This window comes from Eleutherodactylus coqui, chromosome 7 (genome assembly GCF_035609145.1).
Source record: "Eleutherodactylus coqui strain aEleCoq1 chromosome 7, aEleCoq1.hap1, whole genome shotgun sequence".
NCBI classification, from domain to species: domain Eukaryota; kingdom Metazoa; phylum Chordata; class Amphibia; order Anura; family Eleutherodactylidae; genus Eleutherodactylus; species Eleutherodactylus coqui.
In genome coordinates this window covers 21,303,960-21,321,282 of record NC_089843.1, presented here as the reverse complement: position 1 = coordinate 21,321,282, position 17,323 = coordinate 21,303,960, and positions in this window count along the sequence as shown.

Below are 17,323 nucleotides of genomic sequence, written 5' to 3'. Positions count from 1 at the left end.
TCCTCCTCCTCCTCCTCCTCCTCTGTCTCGCAATCAAGATGTGTTAGCAGCAGCATGTCGCCAGCAGTCGGTGTCGCGCGGTGTGGCAGCACAGCGGTGGGCAAGCGTCAGCAGGCCGTGCTGAAACTACTCAGCTTAGGCGATAAGAGGCACACGGCCCACGAACTGCTGCAGGGTCTGACACAGCAGACCGACCGCTGGCTTGCGCCGCTGAGCCTCCAACCGGGCATGGTCGTGTGTGACAACGGCCGTAACCTGGTGGCGGCTCTGCAGCTCGGCAGCCTCACGCATGTGCCATGCCTGGCCCACGTCTTTAATTTGGTGGTTCAGTGCTTTCTGAAAAGCTACCCACGCTTGTCAGACCTGCTCGTAAAGGCGCGCCGCCTCTGTGCACATTTTCGCAAGTCCCACACGGACGCTGCCACCCTGCGCACCCTGCAACATCACTTTAAGCTGCCAGTGCACCGACTGCTGTTCGACGTGCCCACACGGTGGAACTCTACGCTCCACATGTTGGCCAGGCTCTATGAACAACGTAGAGCTATAGTCGAATACCAACTCCAACATGGGCGGCGCAGTGGGAGTCAGCCTCCTCAATTCCTTTCAGAAGAGTGGGCCTGGTTGGCAGACATCTGCCATGTCCTTGGTAATTTTGAGGAGTCTACCCAGGTGGTGAGCGGCGATGCTACAATCATTAGCGTCACCATTCCTCTGCTATGCATCTTGAGAAATTCCCTGCAAACCATAAAGGCAGCTGCTTTGCGCTCGGAAACGGGGGCGGGGGAAGACAGTATGCCGCTGGATAGTCAGGGCACCCTCCTGTCTATTTCTCAGCGCGTACAGGAGGAGGAGGAGCATGAGGAGGATGAGGAGGAGGGGGAAGAGACAGCTTGGGCCGCTGCTGACGGTACACCGGCTGATTGCCTGTCATCCTTTCAGCGTGTATGGCCTGAGGAGGAGGAGGAGGAGGAGGAGGAGGAGGATCCTGAAAGTGATCTTCCTAGTGACGACAGCCATGTGTTGCGTACAGGTACCCTGGCACACATGGCTGACTTCATGTTAGGATGCCTTTCTCGTGACCCTCGCGTTGCACGCATTCTGGCCACGACGGATTACTGGGTGTACACACTGCTCGATCCACGGTATAAGGAGAACCTGCCCACTCTGATTCCCGAAGAGGAAAGGGGTTCGATAGTGTTGCTATACCACAGGACCCTTGCGGACAAGCTGATGGTAAAATTCCCAGCCAACAGCGCTAGTGGCAGAAGGCGCAGTACCGAGGGCAAGGTAGCAGGGGATGTGCGTAGATCGAGCAGCATGTACATCCCAGGCAGTGCAACAGTCTTTAAGGGCCTGGCCAGCTTTATGGCTCCCCACCAAGACTGTGTCACCGCTCCCCAGTCAAGGCTGAGTCGGCGGGAGCACTGTAAAAGGATGGTGAGGGAGTACGTAGCGGATCGCACGACCATCCTTGGTGACGCCTCTGCCCCCTACAACTACTGGGTGTCGAAGCTGGACACGTGGCCTGAACTAGCGCTGTATGCCCTGGAGGTGCTTGCTTGTCCTGCGGCTAGCGTCTTGTCGGAGAGGGTGTTTAGTGCGGCTGGGGGAATCATCACAGATAAGCGTAGCCGCTTGTCAACCGACAGTGCCGACAGGCTAACACTCATCAAGATGAACAAAGGCTGGATTTCCCCAGACTTCTGTTCTCCACCAGCGGACAGCAGCGATACGTAAGCAATACGTAGGCTGCACCCGCGGATGGAAGCTACGTTCTCTCTCACCATCCAAAACGGGGACATTTCTGCTTCATCAATCTGTGTCTAATATTCCTCCTCCTCCTCCTCCTGCTCCTCCTCCTGAAACCTCACGTAATCACGCTGAACGGGCAATTTTTCTTAGGGCCACAAGGCTCACTCAAATAATTTTTCAGAACAATTTTTATAAGTTTCAATGCGCTTAAAAGCATTGGAACTTTAACTTGAACCAATTTTTCGTTACACTGGGCTGCCTCCAGGCCAAGTTACCACTTAAGCCACATTAACCAAAGCGATTAATGGGTTTCACCTGCCCTCTTGGCTGGCCATGGCCAATTTTTGGGATGTACATTAGTACTGTTGATACAGCAATTTTTGTGGGCCCTCGCCTACAGTGTAATCAAATTAATTTTTAGCCCACCTGCATTACAGCTGACGTTACCTCAGCTGTGTTGGGCAATGCAATGGGATATTTTTATGTACCGCCGGTGGGTTCCAGGGAGCCACCCATGCTGTAGGTGCACACGGAGTTTTTAATACATGTGTCCACTTCTAAAGAACCCCAGTCTGACTGGGGCATGCAGTGTGGGCCGAAGCCCACCTGTATTACGCACGACATTACTACCTCAGCTGTGTTGGGCAATGCAATGGGATATTTCTATGTACCGCCGGTGGCTTCCTGGCACCCACCCAGGCAGTGGGTCCACAGGGAGTTTAACCTACATGTGTCCACTTCTAAAGAACCCCAGTCTGACTGGGGCATGCAGTGTGGGCCGAAGCCCACCTGCATTAAGCACGACATTACTACCTCAGCTGTGTTGGGCAATGCAATGGGATATTTTTATGTACCGCCGGTGGGTTCCAGGGAGCCACCCATGCTGTAGGTGCACACGGAGTTTTTAATACATCTGTACACTTCTAAAGAACCCCAGTCTGACTGGGGCATGCAGTGTGGGCCGAAGCCCACCTGTATTACGCACGACATTACTACCTCAGCTCTGTTGGGCAATGCAATGGGATATTTCTATGTACCGCCGGTGGCTTCCTGGCACCCACCCATGCTGTGGGTCCACAGGGAATTATAAATGCATCTGTTTCCACTTATAAAGAAACCCAGTCTGACTGGGGCATGCAGTGTGGGCCGAAACCCACCTGCATTAACCCTTTCCAGTCCACTGTGTGACCTGTGAAGACATTAGGGTTTAAGGCTGTACAGCTCCGTTGTTGGTAGACGTCCGTCGGGGTTCTCTTACTGTATATTGCCAGCCTCTCTGCTGTCGGAGCCTATCCTACGTGCCAGCTCATGCAGTACTGGCTTTAGCCAGCATATAGCGCCGTTGTATAACGGCAGAAAAAGAGTAAGCCCCCTAGGAAAACCATATACAAATTGGATTGGAAAGGGTTAAGCACAACATTACTACCTCAGCTGTGTTGGGCAATGCAATGGGATATTTCTATGTACCGCCGGTGGCTTCCTGGCACCCACCCATGCTGTAGGTGCACACGGAGTTTTTACTACATCTGTACACTTATAAAGAACCCCAGTCAGACTGGGGCATGCAGTGTGGGCCGAAGCCCACCTGCATTAAGCACGACATTACTACCTCAGCTGTGTTGGGCAATGCAATGGGATATTTCTGTGTACCGCCGGTGGGTTCCAGGGAGCCACCCATGCTGTGGGTCGACAGGGACTTCACAATAGGGAGTTGTACCTGCCTGTGTCTATGAATTAAAAAGCCCGGTCTGACTGGGGCATGCAGACACCTTGACAGAATGAATAGTGTGTGGCACATAGGTTCCCCATTGCTATGCCCACGTGTGCAGCTCCTGATGGCGGTGGCACAGGATTCTATTTCTCATTGCTTCTGTACAGCATTGTGGGCTATCGCTCCGCCACTTTTAAAGAGGGTCGCTGCCTAGCCGTGCCAACCTCTGCAGTGTGTGCCTGCGGTCCCTCGTCATGGCAGACGCAATTCTAAATAGACATGAGCGTGGTGTGGCATGAGGGCAGCTGAAGGCTGCCCAGGGACACTTTGGTGTGCGCTGTGGGGGGAGGGGGGGCGGTTGGGCAGCATGTAACCCAGGAGAAGTGTCAGTGGAGTGTCATGCAGGCAGTGATTGTGCTTTGTTGGAGGTAGTGTGGTGCTTAGCAAAGATATGCCATGCTAATGAGGGCTTTTCAGAAGTAAAAGTTGTTGGGAGGGGGGGGGGGCCCACTCTTGCCGGTATTGTGGCTTAATAGTGGGACCTGTGAACTTGAGATGCAGCCCAACATGTAGCCCCTCGCCTGCCCTATCCGTTGCTGTGTCGTTCCCATCACTTTGTTGAATTGCCCAGATTTTCACACATGAAAACCTTAGCGAGCATCGGCGAAATACAAAAATGTTCTGGTCGCCCATTGACTTCAATGGGGTTCGTTGTTCGAAACGAACCCTCGAGCATCGCGGGAAGTTCGTTCCGAATAACGAGCACCCGAACATTTTGGTGTTCGCTCATCTCTAATGATTACACTTTAGGCCGTGCAACGATTCACAACGCTAAAAATGCTGTCTCAGAGGGTATATGGCGATCCAATCATGTATGTGCTGTGAGAGGACAGCTCGGTAGAGTGCGGGTTGGCGGCAGTCAGAGACGAAAACAAGTGGATAAAGTCCAAGTGCAGGCGTGACCTGCGTTTATTTCAGTCCAGAATAATCAACACAAATTCAGCCTTAGCTTCAGGCAAGAAAATAACAGTCCAGCAATCGGATATCAGGCAGTCCCTGCCTGTACAGGTCACGCTCAGCAGGTGCACCACCCAGCAGGGTTTTCAGCTCTAGCAGGTATCCCAGGCTACCAGGGTCCAGCAGCCATCTTATTCCCGTTATTATGTTGCTCAATCAGGGGGCAAATTGGAAGTATTTCTAGGCGATGAGTATATGATTAGGGCAGATTAGGAGGAATTTTCAAATCATTTTTCGAAGAGCCGTTCCTCTTTTCACAAAAAGTCTAGAATAAGTAAAGCCTCATGTAAAGACAATTGTCAAAAATTTCACTAAAAATGCAGTCGCTTCTGTTTCTTCTGCTGTTGTGGATAGGATAAATTGACTGCGTCAAGAACAGCGTGGTTAGGGCTTTGTTTCCATTGCAAAAAATATGTGCAAAAGAAAAAGACGACTCACAGCGCCATCTCACCCACTGCTCACGGATAAGACAACACCATCAGAAACCCGTTAGACACTCAGCAGACAACATCTTCTAATTTTTTAACATAGCTTTCATACATGACACATCTGTAGAGTGCACCAAATCTGAATTGGATATTTTCACCATACTGCCCACGCAGAGTATTGAAAAATCTCTATTTGTTAAAGTGCAGTCTATCGTGGCTCTCGCCAACAACACCACGCTGGAATTCTTCATATCGGGTTGTGGTGAAAAGTATTAAGACAAATAATACCCATCACTGACGGGACTCATGTGGGGTTTATTAATTATCCTGTAGCAATGCTTTTTAGAGATGAGCGAGCATACTCGTCCGAGCTTGATGCTTGTTCGAGTATTAGGGTGTTCGAGATGCTCGTTACTCGAGACGAGCACCCCGCGGTGCTCGACTCCATTACATTTCCTTCCCTGAGAAATTTGCGCGCTTTTCTGGCCAACAGAAACACAGGGAAGGCATTACAACTTCCTCCTGTGACATTCCAGCCCTATCCCACCCCCCTGCAGTAAGTGGCTGGGGAGATCAGATGACACCCGAGTATTTAAATCTGCCCCGCCCGCGGCTCGCCACAGATGCATGCTGACATAGATCAGGGACAGTGCTGCTGATGCTGCTGCTGCTATAGGGAGAGGGTTAGGTGTTATTTTAGTCTTCAAGAACCCCAACGGTCCTTCTTAGGGCCACATCTGACCGTGTGCAGTACTGTTGAGGCTGCTTTTAGCAGTGTTGCACAATTTTTTTTTTTGTATATCGGGCGTGCAGACCATAGCAACCTCAGTCTGCAGCCATTTTACAGAGTATAGGGGCAGTACTGGTGAGGCAGGGACAGTGGTACAGGGAAAGAGGTATACTGGCTATATAGGCAGTGGGCTTTTTCCCAAAAAGTGGAAAAAAAATACTATATTTGGCCTGCCTGTGACCATCTTCAGTTTACGACGTGTGTGCTGGGGGTAGTAGTTGCTGATTAATACCCAGCCTTGCGCATAATTTTTTCCTGGCTGCACTGTGCTTTCAGTAACCACAGTCATCCTCCAACAGGGAAATCCAAATACAGGCTATATCAGAGGCAGTGGGCTTTTTCCCAAAAAGTGGAAAGAAAATACTATATTTGGCCTGCCTGTGACCGTCTTCAGTTTACGGCGTGTGTGCTGGGGTAGTAGTCGCTGATTTATACCCAGCCTTGCGCATAATTGTTTCCTGGCTGCACTGTGCTTTCAGTAACCACAGTCATCCTCCAACAGGGAAATCCAAATACAGGCTATATCAGAGGCAGTGGGCTTTTTCCCAAGAAGTGGAAAAAATACTATATTTGGCCTGCCTGTAACCGTCTTCAGTTTATGGCGTGTGTGCTGGGGGTAGTAGCTGCTGATTAATACCCAGCCTTGCGCATAATTGTTTCCTGGCTCTGTTGTGTCCGTTACATGATCGCCGTCATCCCGCCAGAGGGAAAGAGTATACATATATACGCTGCATACGGTGTCTGTCTGGTTTTTTTACCTCACATTTTAAAAAATTTAAGCAAAATACTTAAGGCCTACCACTGGCCTTTGGCCACTTGACTGGTTCTGCCCTGTAAATTCCAGTAGCTCAGTCATACGCACCTAGGTCTGACTACAGGCTTGCGCATTATTGTTTCCTGGCTCTGCTGTGCGTTCCGTAAGCGAAGTCAGCCTCCAACTACAGGCCAATAAGTGGCACATTTAATTACAGCGTTCTGTTTCTGCTCTACTCGTAATACACCATGCTGAGGGGTAGGGGTAGGCCTAGAGGACGTGGACGGGGGCGAGGACGCAGAGGCCCAAGTCAGGGTGTGGGCACAGGCCGAGCTCCTGGTCCAGGTGTATCGCAGCCGACTGCTGCGGGATTAGGAGAGAGGCAAGTTTCTGGGGTCCCCAGATTCATCTCACAATTAATGGGTCCACGCGGTAGACCTTTATTAGAAACTGAGCAGTGTGAGCAGGTCCTGTCGTGGATGGCAGAAAGTGCATCCAGCAATCTATCGACCACCCAGTCTTCTACGCCGTCCACAGCTGCAACTCTGAATCCTCTGGCTGCTGCTCCTCCTTCCTCCCAGCCTCCTCACTCCATGAAAATGACACATTCTGAGGAGCAGGCAGACTCCCAGGAACTGTTCTCGGGCCCCTGGCGAGATTGGGCAGCAATGGTTCCTCTCCCACCGGAGGAGTTTGTCGTGACCGATGCCCAACCTTTGGAAAGCTCCCGGGGTCCGGGGGATGAGGCTGGGGACTTCCAGCAACTGTCTCAAGAGCTTTCAGTGGGTGAGGAGGATGATGATGATCAGACACAGTTGTCTATCAGTCAGCTAGCAGTAATTTCAGTAAGTCCGAGGGAGGAGTGCACAGAGGATTCGGAGGAAGAGCAGCTGGACGATGAGGTGACTGACCCCACCTGGTTTGCTAAGCCTACTGAGGACAGGTCTTCAGAGGGGGAGGCAAGTGCAGCAGCAGGGCAGGATGGAAGAGGCAGTGCGGTGGCCAGGGGTAGAGGCAGGGCCAGACCGAATAATCTACCAACTGTTTCCCAAAGCGCCCCCTCGCGCCATGCCACGCTGCAGAGGCCGAGGTGCTCAAAAGTGTGGCAGTTTTTCACTGAGAGTGCAGACGACCAACGAACAGTGGTGTGCAACCTGTGTCGCACCAAGATCAGCCGGGGAGCCACCACCACCAGCCTCACCCCCACCAGCATGCGCAGGCATATGATGGCCAAGCACCCCACAAGGTGGGACGAAGGCCGTTCACCGCCTCTGGTTTGCACCACTGCCTCTCCCCCTGTGCCCCAACCTGCCATTGAGATCCAACCCCCCTCTCAGGACACAGGCACGACCGTCTCCCGGCCTGCACCCACACGCTCACCTCCGCTGTTCTCGGCCCCATCCAGCAATGTCTCTCAGCGCAGCGTCCAGACGTCGCTAGCGCAACTGTTTGAGCGCAAGTGCAAGTACGCCGCCACGCACCCGCACGCTCAAGCGTTAAACGTGCACATAGCCAAATTGATCAGCCTGGAGACGCTGCCGTATAGGCTTGTGGAAACGGAGGCTTTCAAAAACATGATGGCGGCGGCCCCGCGCTACTCGGTTCCCAGTCGCCACTACTTTTCCCGATGTGCCGTCCCAGCCCTGCACGACCACGTCTCCCGCAACATTGTACGCGCCCTCATCAAAGCGGTTACTGCCAAGGTCCACTTAACAACGGACACGTGGACAGGCACAGGCTGGCAGGGCCACTATATCTCCCTGACGGCACATTGGGTGAATTTAGTGGAGGCTGGGACAGAGTCAGAGCCTGGGACCGCTCACGTCCTACCCACCCCCAGAATTGCGGGCCCCAGCTCGGTGCTGGTATCTGCGGCGGTGTATGCTTCCTCCACTAAACCACCCTCCTCCTCCTCAACGTCTGTCTTGCAATCAAGATGTGTCAGCAGCAGCACGTCGCCAGCAGTCGGTGTCGTGCGGCGTGGCAGCACAGAGGTTGGCAAGCGTCAGCAGGCCGTGCTGAAACTACTCAGCTTAGGAGAGAAGAGGCACACGGCCCACGAACTGCTGCAGGGTCTGACAGAGCAGACCGACCACTGGCTTTCGCCGCTGAGCCTCCAACCGGGCATAGTCGTGTGTGACAACGGCCGTAACCTGGTGGCGGCTCGGCAGCCTCACGCACGTGCCATGCCTGGCCCACGTCTTTAATTTGGTGGTTCAGCGGTTTCTGAAAAGCTACCCACGCTTGTCAGACCTGCTCGGAAAGGTGCGCCGGCTCAGCGCACATTTCTGCAAGTCCAACACGGACGCTGCCACCCTGCAGACCCAGCAACATCGGTTTAATCTGCCAGTGCACCGACTGCTGTGCGATGTGCCCACGCGGTGGAACTCTACACTCCACATGTTGGCCAGGCTCTATGAGCAGCATAGAGCTATAGTGGAATACCAACTCCAACATGGGCAGTGTAGTGGGAGTCAGCCTCCTCAATTCTTTACAGAAGAGTGGGCCTGGTTGGCAGACATCTGCCAGGTCCTTGGAAACTTTGAGGAGTCTACCCAGATGGTGAGCGGGGATGCTGCAATCATTAGCGTCACCATTCCTCTGCTATACCTCTTGAGAAGTTCCCTGCAAAGCATAAAGGCAGACGCTTTGCGCTCGGAAACGGAGGCGGGGGAAGACAGTATGTCGCTGGATAGTCAGAGCACCCTCATGTCTATATCTCAGCGCGTTGAGGAGGAGGGGGAGGGGGAGGAGCATGAGGAGGAGGGGGAAGAGACAGCTTGGCCCACTGCTGAGGGTACCCATGCTGCTTGCCTGCATCCTTTCAGCGTGTAAGGTCGGAGGAGGAGGAGGAGGATACTGAAAGTGATCTTCCTAGTGAGGACAGCCATGTGTTGCGTACAGGTACCCTGGCACACATGGCGGACTTAATGTTAGGATGCCTTTCTCGTGACCCTCGCGTTACACGCATTGTGGCCATTACGGATTACTGGGTGTACACACTGCTCGACCCACGGTATAAGGAGAACCTTTCCACTCTCCTACCCGAAGAGGAAAGGGGTTCGAGAGTGATGCTATACCACAGGACCTTGGCGGACAAACTGATGGTAAAATTCCCATCCGACAGCGCTAGTGGCGGAAGGCGCAGTTCCGAGGGCCAGGTAGCAGGGGAAGCGCGGATATCAGGCAGCATGTACAGCGCAGGCAGGGGAACACTCTCCAAGGCCTTTGACAGCTTTATGGCTCCCCAGCAAGACTGTGTCACCGCTCCCCAGTCAAGGTTGAGTCGGCGGGAGCACTGTAAAAGGATGGTGAGGGAGTACGTAGCCGATCGCACGACCATCCTCCGTGACGCCTCTGCACCCTACAACTACTGGGTGTCGAAGCTGGACACTTGGCCTGAACTAGCGCTGTATGCCCTGGAGGTGCTTGCTTGTCCTGCGGCTAGCGTCTTGTCAGAGAGGGTGTTTAGTGCGGCTGGAGGAATCATCACGGATAAGCGTACCCGCCTGTAAACTGACAGTGCTGACAGGCTTACACTCATAAAGATGAACAAAGCCTGGATTTCCCCAGACTTCTCTTCTCCACCAGCGGACAGCAGCGGTACCTAAACAATATGTAGGCTGCACCCGCGGATGGAAGCATCGTTCTCTATCACCATAAAAAACGGGGACCTTTTGGCTTCATCAATCTGTATTATATTCATCCTCCTCCTCCTGAAACCTCACGTAATCACGCTGAACGGTCAGTTTTTCTTTGGCCCACAAGGCTCAGTCATTTCTTTTGTAAACAATGTTTTTACATTTCAATTCTCCTTAAAGCGTTGAAACTTGCACCTGAACCAATTTTTATTTTAACTGGGCTGCCTCCAGGCCTAGTTACAAATTAAGCCACAGTAACCAAAGCGATTAATGGGTTTCACCTGCCCTCTTGGTTGGGCATAGGCAATTTTTCTGAGGTACATTAGTACTGTTGGTACACCAATTTTTTTGGGCCCTCGCCTACAGTGTAATTCTAGTAATTGTTATGGGCTTCGCCTGCACTCATGGTACAGCAAGGTGTGTGGGGTTGGCCTACACTTTTGCTACATAAATGTAACTGGGGCCTTGTCTATATTGCAACTACTGAAATGTGAAAGAGACTGTTATCTCCCTAAACTGCTGCAACGGGAATGTTACTGTGGCCTGTCTTGACTGCTACAACTACTGAAATGGAACTAAAACTGTGCTCCCCCTATACTGCTGCTAGTGATGTGTTAGTGGGGCCTGTCCCAACTGCTACTACTACTGAAATGGAACTAATACTGTGCTTCCCCTATACTGCTACTTGTGATATGTTACTGGGGCATATCCCTAATGCTAGCGCTGAAATGTTACTAATTCTGGGCTCTGCCTACACCGCTGCTAATTCTATGTCACTGGGGTGTGGAAACGGAGGCTTCCCAAAGACATGATGGCGGCGAGGCCATTTCCCACCAACGCGGTTACTGTTAAGGTGCATATAACCATGGACACGTAGTGCCTCAAAAACATCCCCCTCCTCCTCCAACAATGAAAACATTCTTGGCAAATACCTTTGCATTGGTCCGTCTGGTGGCAGTCCAAGAATTTCACCTTTACCGTCACAACAAGAGAGCCCCCCCGCCACGGCCCACTTAATCATGGCCACATTCCGAAAACCAACTAAATAAAAACGCGCTACTAGGTCCGCAGTCGCGACCACATTCCCACCAATGTGGTTACTGTTAAGGTACATATTACCAGTCTGACTGGGGCATGCACTGTGGGCCGAAGCCCACCTGTATTGTATCTGACGTTAGCTCTGCTGAGCAGGGCACTGCAATGGGATACATTTATGTACCGCCGATGGGTTCCAGGGAGCCACCCATGCTGTGGGTCCACAGGGGCTTCACATTACGGATTTGTACCTGCCAGTGTCTATGTATTAAAAACCCCGGTCAGACTGGGGTATGCAGTGTGGGCCGAAGCCCACATGCATTTAATCTGACGTTACATCAGCTGTGCTGGGCACTGCAATGGGATTTATTTATGTACTGCCGGTGGGTTCCAGGGAGCCACCCATGTTTTGGGTGCACACGGACTTCACATTAGGGAGTTGTACCTGCAGTGTGGGCCGAAGCCCACCTGCGTTTAATCTGACGGTACCTCAGCTGTGCTGGGCAATGCAATGGGATTTATTTATGTACCGCCGGTGGCTTCCTGGGACCCACCCATGCTGTCGGTCCACACGGAGTTGTACCTGCCTGTGTCTACTTATAAAGAACCCCAGTCTGACTGGGGCATGCAGTGTGGGCCAAAGCCCACCTATATTTAATCTGACGGTAGCTCTACTATCCGGGGCACTGCATTGGGACAAACTACAGGAGCAATACAGCGCTAATGAGACGTGCACAGCTAGGCTAGCATTGGAGTCCACTGTAGGGACGCGATTGCTGAGGGTTTGGGCAGAGGCCTATGTCCTGGGTGCAGTGAAAGTCCGCTTCCAGCCTAGGATCCAGCCTTAGATTCTATACGTAAAATTTGGACGCTAGTTCTTTTGCGCGAGAATTGAATAATTGTGTGGGGACCCCTTTACTTTTCCTATTTTGAAGATAACCTACGCTTATGCCAAATTTCATTTTTCTACGACATCAGGAAGTGAGAGAATTAGATTATGTATGTAAAATTTGGACGCTAATTCTATTGCGCTAGAATTGAATAATCAAGTTGGGACCCCTTTACTTTTTTTATTTATGACATAACCAATGCTTGTGCCAAATTTCATGTTTCTATGACACCGGGAAGTGAGAGAATTATATTCTGTACGGAAAATTTGGACACTAATTCATTGTGCTTAGAATTAAATAATCGAGTTGGGACCCAATAACTTTTCCTATATATGACATAATCAATGCCCGTACCAAATTTCATGTTTCTACGACATCGGGAAGTGAGAGAATTAGATTCCGTACATAAAATTTGGACGCTAATTCTTTTGCGCTAGAAATGAAGAATCGAGTTTGGACCCATTAGCTTTTCCTATTTATGACATTGTTAGGGAAAAACTCCCGTTAGTATGTCATCCGGCGTCCAAATTGAAATGAGTACCCATCATTGTTTTAAGCAATACCGATCGGTAGGAAGAGACAGACCCGTAGATATGCATTGCTCATGTACAATTCATCTACTTCGATTTATTACTGTTACAAGAGGTCTTTTATAGACCTATCATATAATTAAAATGACGTTGATTCTGAGCCAAACATTACATATTTGTTTACATCATTCAATAGTCTGCCACATGTTTGATCAAAGTCTATTCGTAATACCTAAAATTTTCCATTCTTCAGCGATTCTGACATTTCCTTAATATGTGTCAAAAAATATAACACTTCATAATGATTCATCATAATTATTTGAGATGAGCGAGCACCAAAATGCTCGGGTGCTCGTTACTCGGGACGAAATTATCGCGATGCTCGAGGGTTCGTTTCGAGTAACGAACCCCATTGAAGTCAATGGGCGACTCGAGCATTTTTGTATATCGCCGATGCTCGCTAAGGTTTCCATTTGTGAAAATCTGGGCAATTCAAGAAAGTGATGGGAACGACACAGCAACGGATAGGGCAGGCGAGGGGCTACATGTTGGGCTGCATCACAAGTTCCCAGGTCCCACTATTAAGCCACAATAGCGGCAAGAGTGCCCCCCCCCTCCCAACAACTTTTACTTCTGAAAAGCCCTCATTAGCATGGCATACCTTAGCTAAGCAGCACACTACCTCCAACAAAGCACAATCACTGCCTGCATGACACTCCGCTGCCACTTCTCCTGGGTTACATGCTGCCCAACCCCCCCCCCCTGCACGACCCAGTGTCCACAGCGCACACCAAATTGTCCCTGTGCAGCCTTCAGCTGCCCTCATGCCACACCACCCTCATGTCTATTTATAAGTGCGTCTGCCAGAGGAACCGCAGGCACACACTGCAGAGGGTTGGCACGGCTAGGCAGCGACCCTCTTTAAAAGGGGCGGGGCGATATCCCACAATGCTGTACAGAAGCAATGAGAAATATAATCCTGTGCCACCGCCATCAGGAGCTGCACACGTGGGCATAGCAATGGGGAACCTATGTGCCACACACTATTCATTCTGTCAAGGTGTCTGCATGCCCCAGTCAGACCGCGGTTTTTTATAAATAGTCACAGGCAGGTACAACTGGAAATCCCCAACTCCGCAATGGGAATTCCGTGTGCACCCACAGCATGGATGGCTCCCTGGAACCCACCTGCTGTACATAAATGTATCCCATTGCAGTGCCCTGGACAGCAGAGCTAACATCAGATTTAATGCAGGTGGGCTTCGGCCCAAACTGCATGCCCCAGTCAGACTGGGGTTCTTTAGAAGTGGACACATGTAGTTACAACTCTGTGTGGACCGACAGCATGGGTGGCTCCCTGGAACCCACCAGCGGTACATAAATATATCCCATTGCTGTGCCCAGCACAGCTGATGTAATGTCAGCTGTAATGCAGGTGGGCAAAAAATTAATTGGATTACACTGTAGGTGAGGGCCCCCAAAAAATTGGTGTACCAACAGCACTAATGTACCTCAGAAAAATTGCCCATGCCCAACCAAGAGGGCAGGTGAAACCCATTAATCGCTTTGGTTAATGTGGCTTAATTTGTAACTAGGCCTGGAGGCAGCCCAGTTAAAATAAAAATTGGTTCAGGTGAAAGTTTCAACGCTTTAATGAGCATTGAAACGTATAAAAATTGTTTACAAAAAATTATATGACTGAGCCTTGTGGGCCTAAGAAAAATTGCCCGTTCAGCGTGATTACGTGAGGTTTCAGCAGGAGGAGCAGGAGGAGGAGGATGAATATTATACACAGATTGATGAAGCTAAAAGGTCCACGTTTTTGATGTTGATAGAGAACAATGCTTCCATCCGCGGGTGCAGCCTACGTATTGTTTAGGTATTGCTGCTGTCCGCTGGTGGAGAAGAGAAGTCTGGGGAAATCCAGGCTTTGTTCATCTTGATGAGTGTAAGCCTGTCGGCACTGTCGGTTGACAGGCGGGTACGCTTATCCGTGATGATGCCCCCAGCCGCACTAAACACCCTCTCTGACAAGACGCTAGCTGCAGGACAAGCAAGCACCTCCAGGGCATACAGCGTGAGTTCAGGCCACGTGTCCAGCTTCGACACCCAGTAGTTGTAGGGGGCAGAGGCGTCACGGAGGACGGTCGTGCGATCGGCTACGTACTCCCTCACCATCCTTTTACAGTGCTCCCGCCGACTCAACCTTGACTGGGGAGCGGTGACACAGTCTTGCTGGGGAGCCAGAAAGCTGTCAAAGGCCTTAGAGAGTGTTCCCCTGCCTGTGCTGTACATGCTGCCTGATCTCTGCGCCTCCCCTGCTACCTGGCCCTCGGAACTGCGCCTTCGGCCACTAGCGCTGTCGGATGGGAATTTTACCATCAGTTAGTCCGCCAGGGTCCTGTGGTATAGCATCACTCTCGAACCCCTTTCCTCTTCGGGTATGAGAGTGGAAAGGTTCTCCTTATACCGTGGGTCGAGCAGTGTGTACACCCAGTAATCCGTAGTGGCCAGAATGCGTGTAACGCGAGGGTCACGAGAAAGGCAGCCTAACATGAAGTCAGCCATGTGTGCCAAGGTACCTGTACGCAACACATGGCTGTCCTCACTAGGAAGATCACTTTCAGGATCCTCCTCCTCAGGCCATATACGCTGAAAGGATGACAGGCAAGCAGCATGGGTACCCTCAGCAGTGGGCCAAGCTGTCTCTTCCCCCTCCTCCTCATGCTCCTCCTCCTCCTCCCCCTCCTCAACGCGCTGAGATATAGACATGAGGGTGCTCTGACTATCCAGCGACATACTGTCTTCCCCCGGCTCTGTTTCCGAGCGCAAAGCGTCTGCCTTTATGCTTTGCAGGGAACTTCTCAAGAGGCATAGCAGAGGAATGGTGACGCTAATGATTGCAGCATCGCCGCTCACCATCTGGGTAGACTCCTCAAAGTTTCCAAGAACCTGGCAGATGTCTGCCAACCAGGCCCACTCTTCTGTAAAGAATTGAGGAGGCTGACTCCCACTGCGCCGCCCATGTTGGAGTTGGTATTCCACTATAGCTCTACGCTGCTCATAGAGCATGGCCAACATGTGGAGCGTAGAGTTCCACCGTGTGGGCACGTCGCACAGCAGTCGGTGCACTGGCAGAGATCAACCCATATTGCAGGGTGCGCAGGGTGGAAGCGTCCGTGTGGGATTTGCGGAAATGTGCGCAGAGCCGGCGCACCTTTCCGAGCAGGTCTGACAAGCGTGGGTAGCTTTTCAGAAACCGCTGAACCACCAAATTAAAGACGTGGGCCAGGCATGGCACGTGCGTGAGGCTGCCGAGCTGCAGAGCCGCCACCAGGTTACGGCCGTTGCCACACACGACCATGCCGGTTGGAGGCTCAGCAGGGCAAGCCAGCGGTAGGTCTGCTCTGTCAGACCCTGCAGCAATTCGTGGGCCGTGTGCCTCTTATCTCCTAAGCTGAGTAGTTTCAGCACGGCCTGCTGACGCTTGCCCACCGCTGTGCTGCCGTGCCGCGCGACACCGACTGCTGGCGACGTGCTGCTGCTGCTGACACATCTTGATTGCGAGACAGAGGTTGCGTTGGAGGAGGGTGGTTTAGTGGAGGAAGCATACACCGCCGCAGATACCACCACCGAGCTGGGGCCCGCAATTCTGGGGGTGGGTAGGACGTGAGCGGTCCCAGGCTCTGACTCTGTCCCAGCCTCCACTAAATTCACCCAATGTGCCGTCAGGGAGATATAGTGGCCCTGCCCGCCTGTGCTTGTCCACGTGTCCGTTGTTAAGTGGACCTTGGCAGTAACCGCGTTGGTGAGGGCGCGTACAATGTTGCGGGAGACGTGGTCGTGCAGGGCTGGGACGGCACATCGGGAAAAGTAGTGGCGACTGGGAACTGAGTAGCGCGGGGCCGCCGCCGCCATCATATTTTTGAAAGCCTCCATTTCCACAACCCTACATGGCAGCATCTCCAGGCTGATAAATTTGGCTATGTGCACATTTAACGCTTGAGCGTGCGGGCGCGTGGCGGCGTACTTGCGCTTGCGCTCCAACACTCGTGCTAGCGACGGCTGGACGGTGCGCAGAGAGACATTGGTGGATGGGGCCGAGGACAGCGGAGGTGAGGGTGTGGGTGCAGGCCAGGAGACGGTAGTGCCTGTGCCCTGAGAGGGGGGTTGGATCTCAGTGGCAGGTTGGGGCACAGGGGGAGAGGCAGTGGTGCAAACCGGAGGCGGTGAACGGCCTTCGTCCCACCTTGTGGGGTGCTTGGCCATCATATGTCTGTGCATGCTGGTGGTGGTGGCTCCCCGGCTGATCTTGGCGCGACAAAGGTTGCACACCACTGTTCGTCGGTCGTCTGCACTCTCAGTGAAAAACTGCCACACCTTTGAGCACCTCTGCCTCTGCAGGGTGGCATGGCGCGAGGGGGCGCTTTGGGAAACAGTTGGTGGATTATTTGGTCTGGCCCTGCCTCTACCCCTGGACACCGCACTGCCTCTTGCAACCTACCCTACTGCTGCCCTTGCCTCCCCCTCTGAAGACCTGTCCTCAGTAGGCGTAGCAAACCAGGTGGGGTCAGTCACCTCATCGTCCTGCTGCTCTTCCTCCGAATCCTCTGTGCGCTCCTCTCTCGGAATTACTGCCCTTACTACTACCTCACTGATAGACAACTGTGTCTCATCGTCATCGTCCTCCTCACCCACTGAAAGGTCTTGAGACAGTTGCCGGAAGTCCCCAGCCTCATCCCCCGGACCCTGGGAACTTTCAAAAGGTTGGGCAT